Raw genomic sequence first — 14,619 nt, forward strand, 5'->3', positions numbered from 1 at the left:
AATCAACAGGGAGTAGCATAAATTAATAAGGTGTACATTGACAGGAGGAGACTCATTCAAGTAAACATGGGCAGACAAATGAGGTTTTTGCTAGACGACCAAATTTGTGGATGAGAACTGACACTGGTTTCAGTATATGATATTGCCCTAGATGGAACAAATGTGAAATGTGAACTTTTCAATAATTTCTCATCTACTTGGGCTCAAAATTCATCTACATCCCACAGTTGGGGAATGCAGTACATGTAAAATGTGGGACCACAATAATTTCTCATCTACTTGGGCTCAAAATTCATCTACATCCCACAGTTGGGGAATGCAGTACATGTAAAATGTGGGACCACCCCGTTCTGCTGTTGATGTAAGATGACTCTAATGTGCTGAATGGTCTGTGATGGATAAGATGAACATATCATGTACCTTGGCCTCCAACACCACCTGTGTTTTTTTCATATGGCGTTGTCTCAATCTACATTCACATCTACATATATACAGGTGTTCATTTCAGCTGAAGATACTTAAATACCTTGAAAACTACACGTCAGATCAAAAGAATTGTAATTCCAACTTGTTTGTCTCGGGGAGGGAGGGGGGGGGGGGGGGGGGGGGACATCCTACAAGCAACATTCTTCCACTTTACGGCTAAATATGAAGATGGCTTAATTCAACAGAAACTAATAATAACAGTTAACAGAATGTATCAGTGTAGCATAAACTTTGTAAATAAAGATGTAGGTAACTATTAAGCATTCAACAGTATACAAACAGCTGCTGTTATTTAGTATAACTGATGAGGCAACAGCTATTCTCAAAGTATCAGTTTCCTTTCTAGTTTAGCTGATTAAATTTATCTGGCATGAGCACAATATCAATAGGCAGTATAGTGACAGTTTATTGTTCTGATGGTATACAGATTAAGTTTATACAATTTCCTCATCTTTTTTAATGTATACCTCATATCCCTGAAGCTTCTCCTCCTCCATAGGAACAACATAACACAATGAATGAAAATATCACTGTTCATTATAAATTTAAATGATCCAATGGACAATGTCAAAAGCTCCCTGTGGCTGTCTGTACAGGGTTATTCTAAATGATGGACCCATTTTCAAAAATTCAGAAGTTTTCAAGTAAAAATCCAAAATGAACAAGCTTTGTACCAATGAAAACAGAAAGCTTCAAAGTAGAAAATGTTGTGGGGAAGGCTAACCAAAGATTGTGTTTTATTGGCAGGACACTTAGAAAATTTAACAGACCTACTAAGGAGACTGCCTACACTACGCTTGTCCTTCCTCTTTTAGAATACTGCTATGCGGTGTTGGATCCTTACCAGATAGGACTGATGGAGTACGTCGCAAAAGTTCAAAGAAAGGCAGCACGTTATGTATTATCACGAAATATGGGAGAGAGTGTCACTGAAATGATACGGGATTTGGGCTGGAAATCATTACAAGAATGGCATTTTTCGTTGTGATGGAATCTTCTCACGAAATTCCAATCACCAAATTTCTCCTCAGAATGCGAAAATATTTTGTTGACACTGACCTACATAGGGCGGAACAATCACCACGATAAAATAAGGGAAATCAGAGCTCGTACGGAAAGATGTAGGTGTTCATTCTCTCCACGCGCTATACGAGATTGGAAGAATAGAGAATTGTGAAGGTGGTTTGATGAACCCTCTGCCAGGCACTCAAATGTGATTTGCAGAGTATCCATGGAGATGTAGAAAGTTTTTGGCAGGTGGGGTGGGTGATGGTTTCAGAAGTGGTCAGTAGGGTTCACATGGCAATAGGGCCGTCATTCTGTTTCACTGTCAGTTGTGAATGAGATGGTGACTGCGGAGCACAAGGTTTTCTGCATTCTTGAGTTCGCAAATAGTAAGTCGCAAATTGCAGTGCAGAGGGCATTTTGTACCAAATTCGGTATTCGACCATCAACTCGCAAAAGCATTAGCCACTGGTTTAAGCAATTTAAACAACCTGGGAGTGTGTGCCTATGAAAAAGCACAGGCCAACCACATATATCAGAGGATGATGTTCGACAGATTCGAGAAAGTTTAGTGCACAGTCCCAGTAAGTCCACCAATAGAGCCAGTCAAGAACTTGGAATACCCAAACCAATTGTATAGAAATTTCTGAGATGGCGTTTGCTGTACAAGCCCTACTGATTACAACTTTTGCAGGCTCTCAACCCCAATGACGAAGATAAGTGTCTTGCATTTTGTGGTTATGTGCTAGGAAAGATGGAAGATTACACATTTCTACAGCGTGTAATTTTTAGCGATGAAAAACGTTCCTTTAGTGGAAAAGTCAACAGACACAATGTTTGCATGCGGGGTTTGGAAAATCCACATTCACCATTGCAACACCGAAGATCAATGTTTCTGTGCCATATCCCGTATAAATGTTTACAGACAATTTTTCTTTGCAGAAAGAGCTGTAATGGGAATCACGTACCTGAACAAGTTGGAAAAATGGCTGTTCCCTTAAGTTATGGAAGATTCCCAGGACTTCATTTTCCAAGGATGGAGCTCCGCCCCATTGGCAATGTAATGTACGAGGCTTTTCGAATGACTCCCTTCCTCAGCGCTGGATCCGTCACAGGGGACTTGAGGACCTGGCTCTGCACTCCTGGCCACCGAGATCCCCTGATCTCACACCCTGCGACTATTTCTTATAGGGTTATGTGCAGGAAGCTGTTTACGTCCCGCCTCTACCAACCGCTCTGAACAATCTGCGGAACCGGATCACTGCTGCCGTGCATGCAGTAACAGCAGATACGCTTTTGTGTGCGTGGGGGCAAGTTGGACTACTGCCTTGATGTTTACCATGCAGCCAATGGTAGCCACATTGAATATTTATAACACTTCTTATTATTAAATGATTATTAAAAACTAATTAACTGCAAGTTATTAAAATTATTAAATAGATATCAACATCGCGAAAAAGGAAAAACTCTGAAACTTCCTCTTTTGGTTATGAACTGTATATTATAACTGAAGAAACTGCAAAAAGGTGGTAATTTAAGGAGATGGGACCTGGATAAGCTGAAAGAACCAGATGTAGAGTGTTTCAGAGAGAGCATTAGGGAACGATTGACAGAAATTGGTGAAAGAAATACAATAGAAGCAGAATGGGAAGATTTGAGAGATGGAACAGTGATGGCAGCAGGGGATCAAGTAGGTAAAAAGACAAGAGATAATAGAAATCCTTGGGTAACAGAAGAGATACTGAATTTAATTGATGAAAGGAGAAAATATAAAAATGCAGTAAATGAAGCAGGCAAAAAGGAATACAAACATGTCAAAAATGAGATCGACAGGAAGCGCAAGATGGTTAAGCAGGGCTGGCTAGAGGACAAATACAAGAATGTAGAGGCATATATCACTAGAGGTAAGATAGATACAGACTACAGGAAAATTAAAGAGACCTTTGGAGAAAAGAGAACCTCTTATATGAATATCAAGAGGTCAGATGGAAAACCAGTTCTAAGCAAAGAAGGGAAAGCAGGAAGGTGGAAGGAGTATATAGAGGGTCTATACAAGGGCGATGTACTTAAGGACAATATTATGGAACTGGAAGAGGACGTAGATGAAGATAAAATGGGAGATATGATACTGCGTGAAGAGTTTGACAGAGCACTGAAAGACCTAAGTTGAAACAAGACCCCGGGAGTAGACAACATTCCATTGGAACTACTGACGGCCTTGGGAGAGCCAGTCCTGACAAAACTCCACCATCTTGTGAACAAGATGTACAAGACAGATTTCAAGAAGAATATAATAATTCCAATACCAAAGAAAGCAAGTGTTGACAGGTGTGAAAATTACCGAACTATCAGTTTAATAAGTCACCGCTGCAAAATACTAACACAAATTCTTTACAGATGAATGGAAAAACTAGTAGAAGCTGACCTCAAGGAAGATCAGTTTGAATTCTGTAGAAATGTTGGGACATGTGAGACAATACTGACCCTTAGAATTATCTTAGAAGATAGATTAAGGAAAGTCAAACGCATGTATCTATCATTTGCAGACTTACAGAAAGCTTTTGACAATGTGGACTGGAATACTCTCTTTCAAATTCTGAAGGTGGCAGGGGTAAAATACAGGGAGCGAAACGCTATTTACAAATTGTACAGAAACCGGATGGCAGCTATAAAAGTCAAGGGGCATGAAAGGGAAGCAGTGGTTGAGAAGGGAGTAAGGCAGGGTTGTATCCTCTCCCCGATGTTATTCAATCTGTATATTGAGCAAGCAGTAAAGGAAACAAAAGAAAAATTCATGGAGAAGACATTGTAATTCTGTCAGAGACAGCAAAGGACTTGGAACAGTAGTTGAACGGAATGGACAGTGTCTTGAAAGGAGGATATAAGATGAACATCAACAAAAGCAAAAATGAGGATAATGGAATGTAGTCGAATTAAATCAGGCGGTGTTGAGAGAATTAGATTAGGAAATGAGACACTTAAAGTAGTAGATGAGTTTTGCTTTTTGGGGAGCAAAATAACTGATGAGGGTCGAAGTAGAGAGGATATAAAATGTAGACTGGCAATGGCAAGGAAAGCATTTCTGAAGAAGAGAAATCTGTTAACATCGAGTATAGATTTAAGTGTCAGGAAGTTGTTTCTGAAAGTATTTGTATGGAGTGTAGCCATGCATGGAAGTGAAACACGGACGATAAATAGTTTGGTCAAGAAGAGAATAGAAGCTTTCGAAATGTGGTGCTACAGAAGAATGCTGAAGATTTGATGGGTAGATCACATAACTAATGAGGAGGTATTGAATAGAATTGGGGAGAAGAGGAGCTTGTGGTACAACTTGACTAGAAGAAGGGACCAGTTGGTAGGACATGTTCCGAGGCATCAAGGGATCATCAATTTAGTAATGGAGGGAAGAGCAGAGGGTAAAATCGTAGAGGGAGACCAAGGTATGAATACACTAAACAAATTCAGAAGGATGCAGGTTGCAGTGGTTACTCGAAAATGAAGAAGCTTGCACATGATAGTGTAGCATGGAGAGCTGAATCAAACCAGTCTCTGGACTGAAGACCATAACAACAACAACAACAACAACAACAACAACAAATAAAACAATGGAAACTGCAGGTAGGAATGTCGACAATGTAGGAACAGACAGATTGTACTTACCATAAAGAAAATAAGTTAGGTTGCAGACGGGCACAATTAAAAGACACTTAGTGGGACAAGCTGAAGTTGGTGGTCATGTGTGATTGAGGTGTGCTGGCTTGTGCATGGGTCTCTCTTTTATTGATGAAGGCTGTGGTCAAAAGTTTTATGTATGTGTCTTAACTGTGCCTGACTGCAACTTAATGTGTCTACTTTATGGGTAGTAGCAATCTTTTTCCCACATTGTTAATACCAGTAAATGTTATTAAGAATTAAATACATTTTGTGATTGACACTCAGTATCAATAAGCATAGGTTAAACTTCTATTTGTTGTTCAATGTACCTGTACTTATAAAACTTCACTGTACTTGCCTTGACCTCTAGTGAAACTGGACCGTGCAACACGCTTTCTGTGATGTGAAAATATTGGTAATTTCAGTGACATCTTTCACTTTAGATACTAAGCAGGCTGAGTTCACTATGTCTGTCTTGGGTCATAGAATTCCTGAGATAGTTTTTTATAAGTGAGCTTCAAAAATGAGCATTCAGCCACAGAAACAGTAACAGAGATAGTTAAAAACTGTTAAAATACTGTCCATAAATCTTCAAACACTAGCAGCTCTGACTGAATTCTCTGTTACTAACAGTTTGTTAAGTCCATTACAAAGCTTAATTCAGGTAATTTCTTTTTTCAGGATGTTTTTGAAAACTATTACCTGGTCTGGGAATTCACTGGATAAATTATACTTGTATTCAATATGATGATCAACTGCTACATTGTAAATCTCTCCATCGTAAGAAAGATTTTGAAATTTTGGGAAAATAATTTTGAAGAAATGGTTAACATTATGCATACCGTCAAATCTGCTTTTCAACCACGCTACATGACGTCCAAACAGTCATTAAAAACAGTGATTCAGAAATACATATTTTGATCCTCTAGCTGTTGTTCCTGACCCAACTAATAAATTTTTTTTTTTGCTTGTTGTATTCTTTTGTTTTCAAATTGTGGTGAAATGCCCCATCTCACTGCCAAAGATGTAGCTGGCTACATTGCCTCTTCAAAATTGTTCCAATAGCAAGATAAATTATCAGCTGCATTCTGGTCAAAAGAACACCCTTTATCTAGCTCTAAATTTTCCAACTGCATAATCTGAGATGCTAAATCAATACATTCTAGAACCTTTGATTGCACCACTCTTTGAAAAATGGATTTAAATTTCCCCAACTGTTTTTTCTTCAAAAAACAGCTTGTTCTATGTCTTCCCTTTTGTTAGATATCAAATTTATTTTTAACAGACCTTTAAGTACATTGACATAACCATTAGAAAGGCCTTTAACAGACTGGTACCTCAAAGACCAACGTGTTGCACAAAGGTTTTTTAGGTACAAGACGACAACATAAGTTCACATTTTCCAATAATATGGCTGAAAAAAAGGTAAAATGTTTCTGATGTGTCATAAAATTACCTGACACTTTGAATTCCACACACAGCAACATTAAGTACTAAATTTAAATTATGTGCTGCACAATTCAGATACTTAGCAGCTCTTTTTCTCGGTCCCACCTCTTTGTCGACTTCTCATTCTAATACCCCTGTATATGCCTGACATACTGGCACAACTGTCATAACCCTGACCATGGCATTCTGTTGCTAAGATTCCCTTTTCATCTACTGTACTTAGTACTTCCTCTTTCATTTCTAATGCACTTTGATTCTCTATTTCACAAACACCTAAAAAGCTTTGTTTTATCTTCACGTCACAAAGCTTTCCAGTAAGATCATCTGAAACTGTTAACATACCAAAATATTTGAGTTAATTAATCTCGTCTTGTGATGTCCTGTGATTATCTGTAATAACAGAAAAGAAGATGAGAGCTTTAATGTCATTAATAATTTCTTTTCAGCTGCACAGAATAGGAAATTTTTATTAACCCATTTTGAATTGAAGGCTAAGGTACTTTTGCATACATTTTAGTTTATTCATAAGATTGCATAATACTGGATCATACAGTGCAAGTTGATGCCAATCGGCAAGGTAATCGTCGGGTCACCGTCGCTTTAGTACGCGGACCAAAAGTCGATCAAGTTGCAGGACTTGTGTCTTTCAACAGCCACGACACCATTGCTAATCGGACATTCCAGATCGCACAAGTCTACAATAGAGATACGGGTACTTCGTATTACCTGTCATCAATGCCCTCGGCTCTTAGGACGAGGAATCATCGTAAAATAAATGAATCTGAATCTGTGTCAGTGTGGGTGAAAGGTGTTGACAATTGCAGTTCAATAATCAGTAGAAGGTTTACACTGTTTGATTTTTCCAAATTCCTCTCTATGTCCCAAAGAGCTACGTTATTGGATGCCAGTGTCAAAGTCACATTCGCAATACACTCAAGAACTTATTTCCATATGTTCTCACTTTTCTTTAGCTCTGAATCCAGGTCAACTGTGTTTTTCTTATGTCAGGAACTAAAAAAAATTTTCAAATGTACACACCTAGTTTTACGTGGCACTGTACTTTTCGTTAGCAACCTTCAATCTCAAATTCCTTCCCTCCAAACTGACCACGATTTCTGTCCTCCAGAGAGCCAACAAGGTTTATAGTAAACAGTCGTTTTCAGATGAATAACACCACTCTTCTTCTATTCTTTCTAAATTCTTCATCCTGTCAAAGTGGATCTTTTCGTAATATTTAGTGCAAAAGGACCTACTTTCCCACAAAGCATCTTTGGGGAATGGTCGCACAAGCTGATTAAGTCTGTCTAACAAAGCATTTTTTAGTTTGACCATGTAGGTGTAATTGATAATCTTGCTGCACAAGTACTAGTCCTAGTCGAAGGAGAGGGAAATTCTGTCAAAATTCAATGAAGGCACAGTTGGCCGATGAAATCTGGAGCCGCTGGCAGACTGTGGTAACACTCGACAGCCAGCGGAAGAGGCAAGGTAAACGTGGCATCCGCGGGCGCGGTGCGGCACTGCGACAGCGGTACTGTACGCACGATTTGTTTCGAGAGGAGCAACGACGAGGCAGGAAACTGCAGTGTCACTAAGTTATTGCGACGTACGAGGTGGGGCACTAGGCGAGAGCCGAGAGTGGCAATTTGGAAATGGCTGAAGTGTGGGAATTTACCCCTGTCACAGTTTCTGTCTCTCTCTGGCACTACGTCAGAAGCGAGGGAGAAACTCATATAAATAGGCGGACAATTTTAGCTCGGGACAGTGTGTGCCAGACAAGTGTAGTGTAAGCAGTCTCTTTAGCGTATCTGCTGCACCTTGCATATTCCACTAATAAAATATAGTGTTTGAAGTGGTGTCAAATCAAAAGACTTGCACCTGGCGAACGGTCTACCCGACGGGAGGCCCTAGTCACATGACATTCATTCAGCTGGTGAACACAATGAATGCGAATGTGATAACAGCTTGATCTGTAGTGCACCCCAATGTCTGGGTCTACACAATATTGTGCATACTACACTGTATAATAAAATCACAGAATGGTAATGATAGAAAATTGTCATTTAAAGCAGGGTGATTCAGATTTTGATGATCAACTGCAATTGCAGTGTAAATGATTACTTTTAATAAAACAATGGAAAGTGCAAGATGGAATAACAACAGTATGGAAAGGATAAATTACTATTCAACATTTACAGAAGGCATTAAGTCATATACAGATGTAATGAAAGAGACTACTGAAATATTTAAGCTCTCAGATACAGTTTTTCTTCCAAAGTAGAGAACACGCACGTGCCCACTGTCTCTGGGAACTGCAGCATGTGTTTTCTACTTTGAAATTAAACTTTGTACAAAAGCTTAAATATTTCAGTAGTCTCTCTGATTATGCCTATCTATGACTCAGCGTTTCCTCCACGTGGTGAGTAGCAATTTATCCTTTCCATATTCTTGTTAACACTTTTAGCGGAGCTGTTATAGCAAATAACTATATACACACAGTAAATGCCAGTAGTATTTTTAATGTACTGGAATATTTTGAACAAAGTGTTACAATTCAGATATTATTTGTGTGTAAGTGTCAACTAGATGTATTTTATATAAAATATCTTTGTCAGACTTTTTGTAATGGAACTTCGAATGTGATATTGTGTATGGTTATTTTACATACTCATAATTTCTGATGATATCCATACAATGTATGTTGTATCTCAATGAATAAACTGCTACTGCTGTTACCACCACAACTACTGATTAATGTAGTTCACTGTATTTGTTGTGTGTTTCGTTATGAAAACCAAAATTGCAAGGTAAATTCAGGAAACCTGTAATACATAATGGACAAGTCTCTAACATTCATTTGGATGAATACTATATAAATGTATCAAGGATACGCTACAAAAAATGGGATTATGGAAGTGTCCGATTCCACCTGTCTGCTTTGACCCATGACGTCACAAATATGGCGAAAATGGCTATCCTAACCGTCTCCAATACGGTGCCTATGATAACACTGAATACACATGGCAACAAACATGAAAATACATATAAATAAGACAATGACATCTCCCTCCAAAATTATAATCAAACTAATGGAACAACTGTGGGAAATTGGGGGTTTTAGGGAGGGGACAAGCTAAATATAACAGTAAAACAAAGACACACCATGATCCCAAAACACACAAGAATATGAACAAAAATAATTACAAAATCTCCAAGAATCGGACACTTCCCTTCACCTATATAGGTTACTGACGATACCAAAACACCAATGCCTACAGCAAAAACTACGGAAATTCGAATCAGACATTTCCCTTGACCACAGCTGAAGATACCGAAACACCAATACCTACATACAAAAATGCGAAAATTGGAAATTGGTCATTTCCCTTGACCTATATAGGTCAACTATAAATACTGATACGAAAAAACCAACACCTACAACTACACCAAACAAAACCAAAACTAAAACCACAACACCTCAAAAATTCAAAACTCAAACATCCCTAAGTAAATTAAAACACATTCAATACACAATAAACACACAAAACATCACAACTCAGGAAAAATAGACCCAAAAAAAACAATTACCTACCACCAACAAATTTCAGCGCCACAGAGTAGGTTGGTCATCAAAAAAAAAAAAAAAAAAAACCACACACACACACACACACACACACACACACACACACACACACACACACACACACACAGAGAGAGAGAGAGAGAGAGAGAGAGAGAGAGAGAGAGGATGCCATCAAACACAAGACGAATCTACAAACCCAGCAGCTCAAATTCTGCACCGTAATGCCGTCACACACCGCAACACCCTTACATCAAAGGTCAAAGCAGATGGGTGGAATTGGACGCTTCCATTGACCCCAAAAAAACTCAACAGTATGATCCACTACATATCTTTTGCTGAATATTTATTTCTACAAACAATGGACACATTCTCGCATCAGACTAGTTGACAAAAAGTCACCTCAAAAGGGAGATCCAGTACGTAACTTTTGCTGAAAATGTATTTCTGCAGACAATGGACACATTCTACAACCAAATTATGTGACAAAAAGTTCGGAAATACGGAAGCGTCCGATCCCGCCCGTCTGCTTTGACCCATGACGTCACAAATATGGCGGAAACAAAAACAAACACACACACTTTCCACAAGAAGCCTAATGACACTAACGGGACAAGCGCGGGAAATGGGGTGTTTTTGGTGGTGGTGGTGGTGGTGGGTGAGTGGGGGGGGGGGGGGGCAAACTGAATATAAACAAATTTAGACGCCTTGCGTAGCTACAACGTGTAAATGAAGACAGCCATGCATGAATACCCACCCACCTCCCCAGGGGTCGTAACCCCTGCAACCCACAGAAGATAAAGATGCTTCAGTAGCTGATTAGTGTTTTTTGTCTTTTTTAAAAAAAATCTCACGGGATAGAACGAACAGATCAGAAAGATAAATATAATAAACTAAAACAGAAATTGGAGGAAACAGATAATTAAAATAAGTAATAAGCGTTTTTAAATTTAAAAAAAAAACTCACGAGATAGAACGAACAGATCAGAATAGTAAATAAAATAAGATAAAACAAAACTGGAGACAGCCACACTCAAACCAAACTCCACGCCATCATGACGTCACACACGACAACACCCTTACATCATGGGTCAAAGCCGATGCGTGGGATCGGACGCTTCTGTCGACCCAAAAGTTCTTATTACTCCTTCTACAGAATTTGTGAACTGAGCTGTTAGGTGGTAAAAGTGGGCCATATTATTTACAACAAATTTCATTGCAGGATAAATACCCCAGAACCAATATTCAGTATACACAGTTCTTTAAACATGTTTCTGAAAGACACTCCATAATTCAAACTATAAATACATCATATTACACGTTCTTTGAGTCAGAATGTCCTATTTTTGCATGTGCAGTTGGCCCTTATTACCGTACTACACAGTAACAAATGTCAAAAATATGCCATTTTTATGTCACCTATCCCTGAAAATATCCACATTGTAAAAAAAGAAGTTTTATTCTGTGGTATGTCCCTCTCACCTGAATCTATTACCAATTTGTAATTCCATGACTTTAACACTGTCAATGTTTTCTTTCTGCAAGTATTCATTTTATAAATGTAACATGTGGAAACTTTAGAAATTTAATACAACTAGTCTTTTTTAATCTTAATGAAGTCAATTGGCTTCAAATAGTTTATTAAGGTCCCTCAAATTTTTGCCAGCCCTTCTTAAAACTGCATTTGACTTGCTATTTAAAAGCTTGTTAATACACAAGAACAAGCACAATGTCAGGAGCTGTTGTTAACGAGGATATATGATGTGCCTGCAAGCTTCAGCATCTCATTTTTACAGTTTCCAAGTTTTCTGCCTGTGATGATGTATGTCGTTTGTCACTAACTTCTTTCATTTGACTACTGAATTCCTGACACCCCCCCCCCCCCCCAAAAAAGTATCTCATTCCATTTTGGAAAAAGAAAGAAGGTGCTTCCATAGTTTGGTAGATCAAATTCTGATAACAATGGTATAGAGGAACACACATCTCCAAGTGTACCATCATTTACTGAAAACTACTCTAAAAATGCACTTATGGTGTACCACAGGTTTTCTGTTGTGTGGTACAGCTGGTAGTTTTCTGTATGGTGGTTAATCGGTAGTGAACATGGCAATCATGAGCTGGATGACTAGATGAGATCATGAAACCAATGGCAAAATAGCACTCGATAAACATTATTATTGTGATGTTGAGTGTATGAAATTATGTAATGGCATAATGAAATATATTGTACACAGTACTGTCACGCAAAAACTTAAACTGCAATCTCAGCTTGTTGCCTAATCACCACCTCAGAAATTATGACCTGCCCCACAAAGTTTATGAAATGATCTTTCTCATGCTCTTCATGCCCAAAACAAAAGTAATCAATTCTCTTCTGCTGCAACAAGTCATATGGGGAAACTGTAGCTTGAACATGCGGAACATTCATTCCTTGCTCCGTGTTAAACAGAATCCCGTAAGAAGGAGAACAAGTCGAGACATATTTTAACATAAAACAACTACAGATACCCAGTCTGCACACCATATTAACAATGAAGTATTACTGTACTGTTTAACTCCATTCATGTTTATACCAGCTAGGCTAAATTTATTTATTGGTGCTGGGGACATAAGACTGGACAACAATAAAAAATTGCGGACAATTCCTTAATTATTAGGCCTACATACATTTCTTGAAATGTTTACACACATCAGTTTTAGCAAAAGGTAATAGTATACAATATTTTATTACTCTATACACTTTATAAAGGCAATCTTAATTGCTGCTATGGTAGAGGTTGACAAAGCAGTTGACGCTCGATTTGAGGCTGTTCCTGTCCACTTATTATTTCTGTGGACTTGGGCAATGCATTACATAGATTTATGCTGGGATGGAGTAAGCCTTTCTGCACTAGTGCTGCATTTGTCTGCCACATATTTATAACACTTGATTGTCTTGTGTAGTAACTGTGCATAGATTCATTATAGGCAATGGAGGGACTGTTACTCTTTAGTGTTTTCTTTATAATAATTACACTTCCTAGTGCAGTATGCAAAGACATAGATGTCAAACTTTGCCATTTCAATACCAAGTTTTAGTTCTGTTTACAAAATTGAATTAAATGTTGCAAAGTGTGTGTAAATATGACACGAAGATAAACTTAAGATTACCACAACGTACACTGGGCATTAACGTTCGTTGGCTTAGCCAACTCATGAGCCTTCCAATCTTACCTAGACCTAGGGCTACAATACAGGTCAGCGTGTAACTACAATCCAGTTTCGAATGCCAGAGCTAATACACAGGAAGTACATTGGAAACAGGGTGTAAAAATTCTAAGACACATAACAAAGCGCTGCAAGATTTATGGTTCCCTACAAGTCTATATGAATAACGATAGGTGCTGATTAAAAGCAAATTACGATGCTTAAAAGTCACAAAATATGGACATGCTAGAATTCACCGCAGACGAGTGTTAATTGAGTTGCTCTCTTTCTTACATGTGGGGTAAGTTTTCACAGGCGACTCGGATACCACTCGGTCGAATCTCTGCACCTACTGACGCAAGTCTCTCGGAAATACTGTTGCACGGCATCGCAAGCTACTTCCTGCCCTCTGCACGCACGCGAACATTCCTCTTTTTTTCTGGCTGTCAGGCAGTTATTTTTTGCGCTAGCCCCATCAACACAAGTCACGTTCAATCATCGCCGTTTAACCTATCTGGTCAGCTTCGTCTGTCAATTACTGTCAAGGTCGCTTCAAGACAAGACGTTTACATTTCTAGCCGTTAGCAGATTCTTGAGATCCTCTCTAAGCGACGACAAACTGCAAGAGTACGTAAATTCTCAAGACAAGTACGAATTCTGAAGACCAGCGGCACGTTATAAGGCAGTGCTGATTTACCTTTTGAAAGAAGGCGTTGTTTAATGTTCCCGCTGCTTTCCCCTCACATCTGTTCTGCGCTAGGATTAGAAAGCTGTCGTGGACTAGAGCCAGTTGCCTTGCACTTCGTCCTCTCCCCCCATCAGGTACTTTCGGACTCCGACCTAGAGTCATTACGCCCGCTGTATCTTCTCGCTGAATCACTTTACGAAACTCACTTAGCTATAAACAAAACACACGGTTTCAAAACATTCGTGACCCCACTTCCTGCAGTGCCAATGACCTTGCGCCAAAGATATGCCAGTCGTAATCAACCTATGGCGCGCTAGGGCAGCGTTTTGGAAATGTGCCAGCAGAAATAAAATAAATAGGCCTGTTCTCTGTAGCTGCACAGATGTGCTTGGAAGTCACAGATTTGATGGACTTCTTTCTTAATTTACCGTCGGTGGCGCTTCATCACAAAACCAATTTACTGAATTTATTCTGGCTGGAAGCGCGGTGAACACGGTAGCGAACTTTTCACAGATTTTTTTTGCAGTTTTCAGAGGCTCTCTTGGTTGGCTTATTCATGCCGGCTTTTTCTCAT

General features: G+C 38.9%; 1 protein-coding gene across 3 annotated transcripts in view; it reads right to left on the reverse strand.

Moving 5' to 3' along the window:
- Positions 1–14,304, reverse strand: part of LOC126108811 (peroxisomal carnitine O-octanoyltransferase) — a 234,135-nt gene extending 219,831 nt beyond the window's left edge. For 2 of the 3 annotated variants that reach the window (XM_049914177.1, XM_049914175.1), the window contains exon 1: positions 14,055–14,304. The gene's annotated coding sequence lies outside the window, so the exon portion shown is untranslated. Of the gene's footprint in view, positions 1–13,651; positions 13,758–14,054 lie in introns of those variants that run through there. The other variant, XM_049914176.1, reaches the window with a different exon arrangement.
- Between the last annotated feature and the right edge of the window lie 315 nt (positions 14,305–14,619).

This window comes from Schistocerca cancellata, chromosome 11 (genome assembly GCF_023864275.1).
Source record: "Schistocerca cancellata isolate TAMUIC-IGC-003103 chromosome 11, iqSchCanc2.1, whole genome shotgun sequence".
NCBI lineage: Eukaryota > Metazoa > Arthropoda > Insecta > Orthoptera > Acrididae > Schistocerca > Schistocerca cancellata.